This window comes from Bidens hawaiensis, unplaced genomic scaffold, assembly GCF_021521415.1.
Source record: "Bidens hawaiensis isolate Kalapana, Puna unplaced genomic scaffold, B.hawaiensis_p1.1 tig00006734_1, whole genome shotgun sequence".
Taxonomy (NCBI): domain Eukaryota; kingdom Viridiplantae; phylum Streptophyta; class Magnoliopsida; order Asterales; family Asteraceae; genus Bidens; species Bidens hawaiensis.
The window spans coordinates 549,140-555,005 of record NW_027491459.1 but is presented as its reverse complement, the minus strand read 5'-3'; positions in this window follow the sequence as shown (position 1 = coordinate 555,005).

The following is a 5,866-nucleotide window of genomic DNA, read 5'->3' as shown; positions in this document are numbered from 1 at the left end:
TTAACAATGTGATCTATTTAATGAAGAAAATGACACATTTTTTTAATTATGTTAAAACATACCATGTCAAAATTTGGCTCGATAGTGAATTCACTAGCGAACACAATACTTTTCTGTTAATTACAAAAATGTTAATGCGTAAATGAAATCTTTACCAACCTAAAAGTGGTCCAAATATTTTAGTGGTTATGACACTGTGAATGTGTACAGGCTAGTTAATGTTTAGATATCTTTTTGACAAAAAGCATGAAAAGGGTTCTGAACATGAGACATGTGTACATACATAAAATTTTAGAGAGAATGATATTTATGTGTGTGTGTTGCAATGTCCTTTGAGGATATTGATTGTTAATACCTTTGTGGATTAGCACTTCAAAGTTCAAAGTTCAAACCAATGTTTTAAAAACCGGTATTTTACTTGTATCGGATTGAGTTATAAAATGGTACAACCGGTTGAACCGGATTATACCGGAAGGTTCAACCGGTTGAATAATTTACCTTGTAATTTTCTATAAAAGTAACTTTAATCCAAAAATAACCCAAAACTAAATGATTTTATAACAAAAAATAATCCAAAAGTTAATCGATATTATAAAAAATAATGTAAAAGCATTCAATCTTTAAAAAATAGTTCTAAAGTTTATATTAGAATATAACAAATTATTTAAGTTGAAACCGTATAAAAACTATTGACATTCTACATTATACGTCTATTTACCCGTCATTCTCGTTTACGTGTTTATCACATCTTTGTGTCTTAATTAAAAAAAACAAGGATCAAGAAAATTGCACAACTAATGTACACTACGACGACTTTCTTACTAAAGTTAACGCACAAGCACATAAATATGAATAAAGCGATTGACTGACTTAAGTCAAACTGTTTACCTAATTCCTAAGCCAAGAAACATGTCAAGCAGTCACCTTTAAAATAATATAAAACCCATCGATTGGGAAACAATATATATATATGTGCATCACAAACATGATAAACAAAACAAATGAGTTTAGTCAAATTGTTTGACGAGAAACCCCATCAAGAAATTGCTTTGAAAAGAGAAGTAAAAGCTTGTTATACAAAATCCATAGATCAATGCACAAGTAAAGATGAGTAATTCGAATGTTCAACTTCAGTCAAATTATGTACGAGAGTTACTATTAAACGACAAATCATAGAAACACGTCGTCGATACCAACCAATTCAGTTATAAAATAAACAAAGTAGTATATCAAATTGTAAATGTTGTTTAACTCAAAGGGTGGAAAGTGTTACGTAGACATTTTGAAAGTTTCATTTTTGTTGCTTCATTCACTTTCTCTCATGTTATGGTTTTTTGGTAATTTTGTCAATTATTTAAAGAGTTGTATCCTTTGAATCCCAATCATCATGTTAACTTCACATCCTCACAAGTTGCTACTTATAGCTGGATGGATGACATCATCCACTATTCTCTTCATGAAGCGCGTGATATCCACTCTCCGTGTCAGCCAAAGGTCTCATTGGTGTTGACACTTTTTGTGGTTCAGATATTGAAGCGACATGGAGGCGCGTGTGACTGCACACCCAATGTTTTGTCTTCTTTTTTAAGGTTAAAAGTGGCGTTCCAAAGCCTTTTCGTCCACTTGCGTATCAACTTGATTTAAAGGACATTAAATGTCACGTCGATTTAAAAAACTAAAGATGGAATAATATTTTTTAAATATGTTCTAAATTCAATATTTGCGACCGTACGATTATGTAAGATTTGGTTTGTTTGTAAATAATATAAATCATACATTTAATCAATGTTTTAAAAACAGGTTTAAACCGGTCAGTTAAACCAGTTAGATCGGATTTCACACAGTATGCCGGTATTTTGAGTCCGGTATTTTTGACCGGTTTGCTAGAACATTGTACCGGCGGTTTTTGTCTAAAATACCGGTTTTTACCGGCAAACCAGTTTTAAGCCCGGGAAATTTTTGATATTTGTGACCTATATTTTTTCAAAATTACTTTTAACCCAACAATTAACATTCAGACGTGTAAACTTTAGGACTATTTTTTTTTAATTGAGTGCTTTTGTATTATTTTTTAATATGGATTTAACTTTTGGATTATTTTTTGTTATAGAAATCATTTTGTTCTAGGTTATTTTGGGATTAAAGTTACATCTGTAGACAATTATAAGGTAAACTATTTAACCGATTGAACCTCCCGGTATAATCCGGTTTAACCGGTTGTACCATTTTTTAGTCCAATCCGGTACAAGTAAAATACCGATTTTTAAAACATTGCATTTAATTAAGAAAGAGATGGACACTATAACTATTTCAATAATCTGATTGGTTTCCGTTGTGAAACGTGTCTACGTTTGAAGGTTTTGGTGGTCATGGGCTAGGAAGAGAGAAGAGAATGATGGTGAAAACTTAAATTGAGTAAGCAACTAGCAGACATGATGGTGAGAAGGCAGATCAAGCAAGATACCGACTTTAGATTTCATTAATTAATGAGAGACAAAACTATGATGTGAGCCGTGAGGATTGAGAAAGACGTGGAAGAAAGAAAGTGAAGGCTCAGGGTTTAATCGTATACGCTTTATTTATACAAAACCTATCTTTTTTACATATTTTTTAGTAAACAATTGTTCACGGGTTGTAAATCTAACTTATAAACAAGGAATTCTATCTTATTTTGCCGTGAATATCCCTTTTTAGGTTTAAAGTAAACATATATTTAGAATGACCTTAACCTAAAAATTATGAAATTTACATCTACAATACAAGTAAAGAATTACGTATTCAAATACTTAGGCTGAGGGTAATGGGGGTGAACGGTGGGTGCGGCCGCCTACGTGGCTCGCGAACACCGCTACACCCCTCAGGTGAGCCGGGATGCGGTTGGCCCTCGTGGCTGGGACCGCGGGGCGCAAAAGAGGAATGATATGTGAGATTGGGTTTTTTATTCAAACTAGTGAGAGGAGAGAAAGAGAGAGAGAGAGAGAGAGAGAGAGGTGTGGAGGTTTTGAGAGAGAGAGAGAGAGAGAGAGGAGTGTGTGTATGTTGGGTTTTTGAGAGATAGAGAGAGGAGTGTGTGTATGTTTTGGGAGGAAGAAGCCCTGGATCGTGGTAGTGGTGTGATCTGTGGTGATGGTGGTGGTCCGGTGATCAGTGGTGGTGTGATCGGTGAAGGTGAGGAAGAAGCCATGTGGTGTGATATGTGAAGAAGAATATTAAAATTAAAATTAATATTTAAAATAAATAAATAACTGGATCAAGCCCTGAATCACCTGGACCATTACATCCTCTGGGGCTTGGTTGAGGGGCTTGATCCAGTGCCATGTCATCGCCTACATGTCGGTTTTGATTGGATCACTTGGGGCTCAACTAAGCCCCATTACCCTTAGCCTTAGGCTATAAAATGTCATCAAGTGAAGCAAATCATTAGAAACCTTAAAATTTTGATAAAAGATATACATATGATCACCCTTCATGTTCAACAAGCGTTAGAAACTATATTTTAGAAGACTAACAATGGTGTATGTGAATCATATAGCTTTAAATTTTGTCCGGTAAGTTTTATTTGTTATTATTATTATTATTTAGTATTTTTGTTTTAATAAATTAAGGTGAATACAATTTAAATCAGTTGTTGTGTAGTGTATTGCTAGCAAAGCTATTAAAAATGGTTGCTAAATTGTATTGACATTTGTTTTTTTCTCTAATACTAACATGATTTAGCTAGATAATAATAATAATAATAATAATAATAATAATAATAATAATAATAATAATAATAAATAGTAGTACAATAATAATAATACAATAATGATCACCATAAATTATAAATTATGCAGGTAACGGTATTCATGCAATAACTCTTTTATTTGTACAAAATCGAATTCAAATCAAATACGATCTTACAAAAATTTATATTTATAAATGTTTCAAATAATATTTATACAAAATACTAAATCAGCTTATACATTTTATAAATATAAGTTTTATAAATAAGATCAACAAATTAAAGTTAATAATAGCTTCATTAAGAAAATGAAATTCAGCATATTTTCACATGAAAAACACATTCTATTAGTATATATATAGCTTATACAACTTAGGCAAGCATTTTTGTTGTTTTCCTTAAAAAAATGTTATTTTAAACTACCAAATTATAATTTTAACCTTTTCTGGTTGTAAAGATCTTAACTATTCCCCCAGCAAACTGCTACATAGGGAGAGCTACATTCTTTATTTTTTTTATTTCATCTAGCTCCTGTAATTTAATTAACTTTGTGAAACATCAAGCAAGTATATTCTAATAACTAAGAGACAATCCTAATTTGTTTAGGGTTCTACTAGGGACACCCAGCCCCCCCCCCCCCCCCCACACCCCATACGCCATGTATAGTCCTATACGGAGCGTATACAGGGACCCAATATACTCCGTATAGCCCTATACAGGGCGTATATGAGACCGAATACGCCCCGTATAGCCCTATATGGGGCGTATAAGGGGGGATTTTTAGAATAATCGTAGGTGTCCCTAGAAAACCCCTTTGTTTACATGATTTGTCTATTTACAATTTTTAATAAACAAAATGAAGTTATATTTTTAAAATGGGATAATTTCATATAATAGTAACCGAGTTTCAAAAATCATTTCATATACTATCGATTTTCATGATTCATGCCTAAGTCTAAAACCTCATCTTTATACATAGTCGTACTAAAATTGAGATGAATAAATTTATTCAAACAAAGACATAATATGAAACACAAAAAATATGTTAATCTGTTTATATAGATATGTGTTAAACGGTATATTAAATTACATATTAATATATATATATATATATATATATATGTGTGTGTGTTGGAAATTTCTAATCCTCTAAATATTTATTTGTGTGCAGCACTTACAATTTTATTTGTAACTATACTGTATCTATCTCTACATGTCTCTGTGTTCTTAACGGATGTAGAAGATCTAACTATACAAACTAGTGAAATACATATAAATACCCATTTGGCTTCCTCTTTAATTTCTCGTTGGGGCTAGGCGGGATGTGATATAGATTTCTTTTGAACCTCAAGGTGTCTAGTGGCACAAAGATGGTTCAAGTAGGTGTCAAATGCCACACCAATCCTTTTGTTTATTAGACAAAACATATAGTCAATATAGTCACTTGGTAATCCAATAACATATAGTCAAAATAAAAATTAACTATATAAAACATACAGTTAGTATAGTCAGTTGGCAACTCAAAATGATTCATTTTATATTATAATTTTGACCTGTTTACTTTTGAATGGATTTATTTGAGTTACGCTTAATCAAGTTATTAGAAAAAAATACATTGTATTAGATACTTATGCGTTTTGAAATGAAACTTTAGACGCTTTTTTTTTTATCGAAAGTACATTGAAAATTGAATTCTGGAGAACAACCTAGCCCCAATATGTTGAAAAATTCACAATCTCCCAAGTGGTTTAATTAATGAGAAAGGATTATTTAAATCGGTTTTGTATAACCACCTTTATAATGATATATTTAGATTAAAGCACACCATATTTAATAAGTTTGGAAATGGGCGGGTTGGGTTGACTTGCAGTCACTTTTTTTCCAGTGATTTTTCTTATAAACGAATAGCGCATCATTGTTTTTATTAAAACATAGTTCAAATTATTTGACCCAATTAAGATAAAAGCAACGTTTTAGAAACTGACTCGTACTGGTCGTCCAAACGGCACATACACCAAAAACTAAAAATCAACAAGTTATTCGCGAACTGAAAAACCTCCTTTGAAATGGCAAAAAGAACCGGAAAAACCAGTCTGGATAACATTAAATGTTTTTAAAACTGAGTAGTTGTACACAATAAATTAT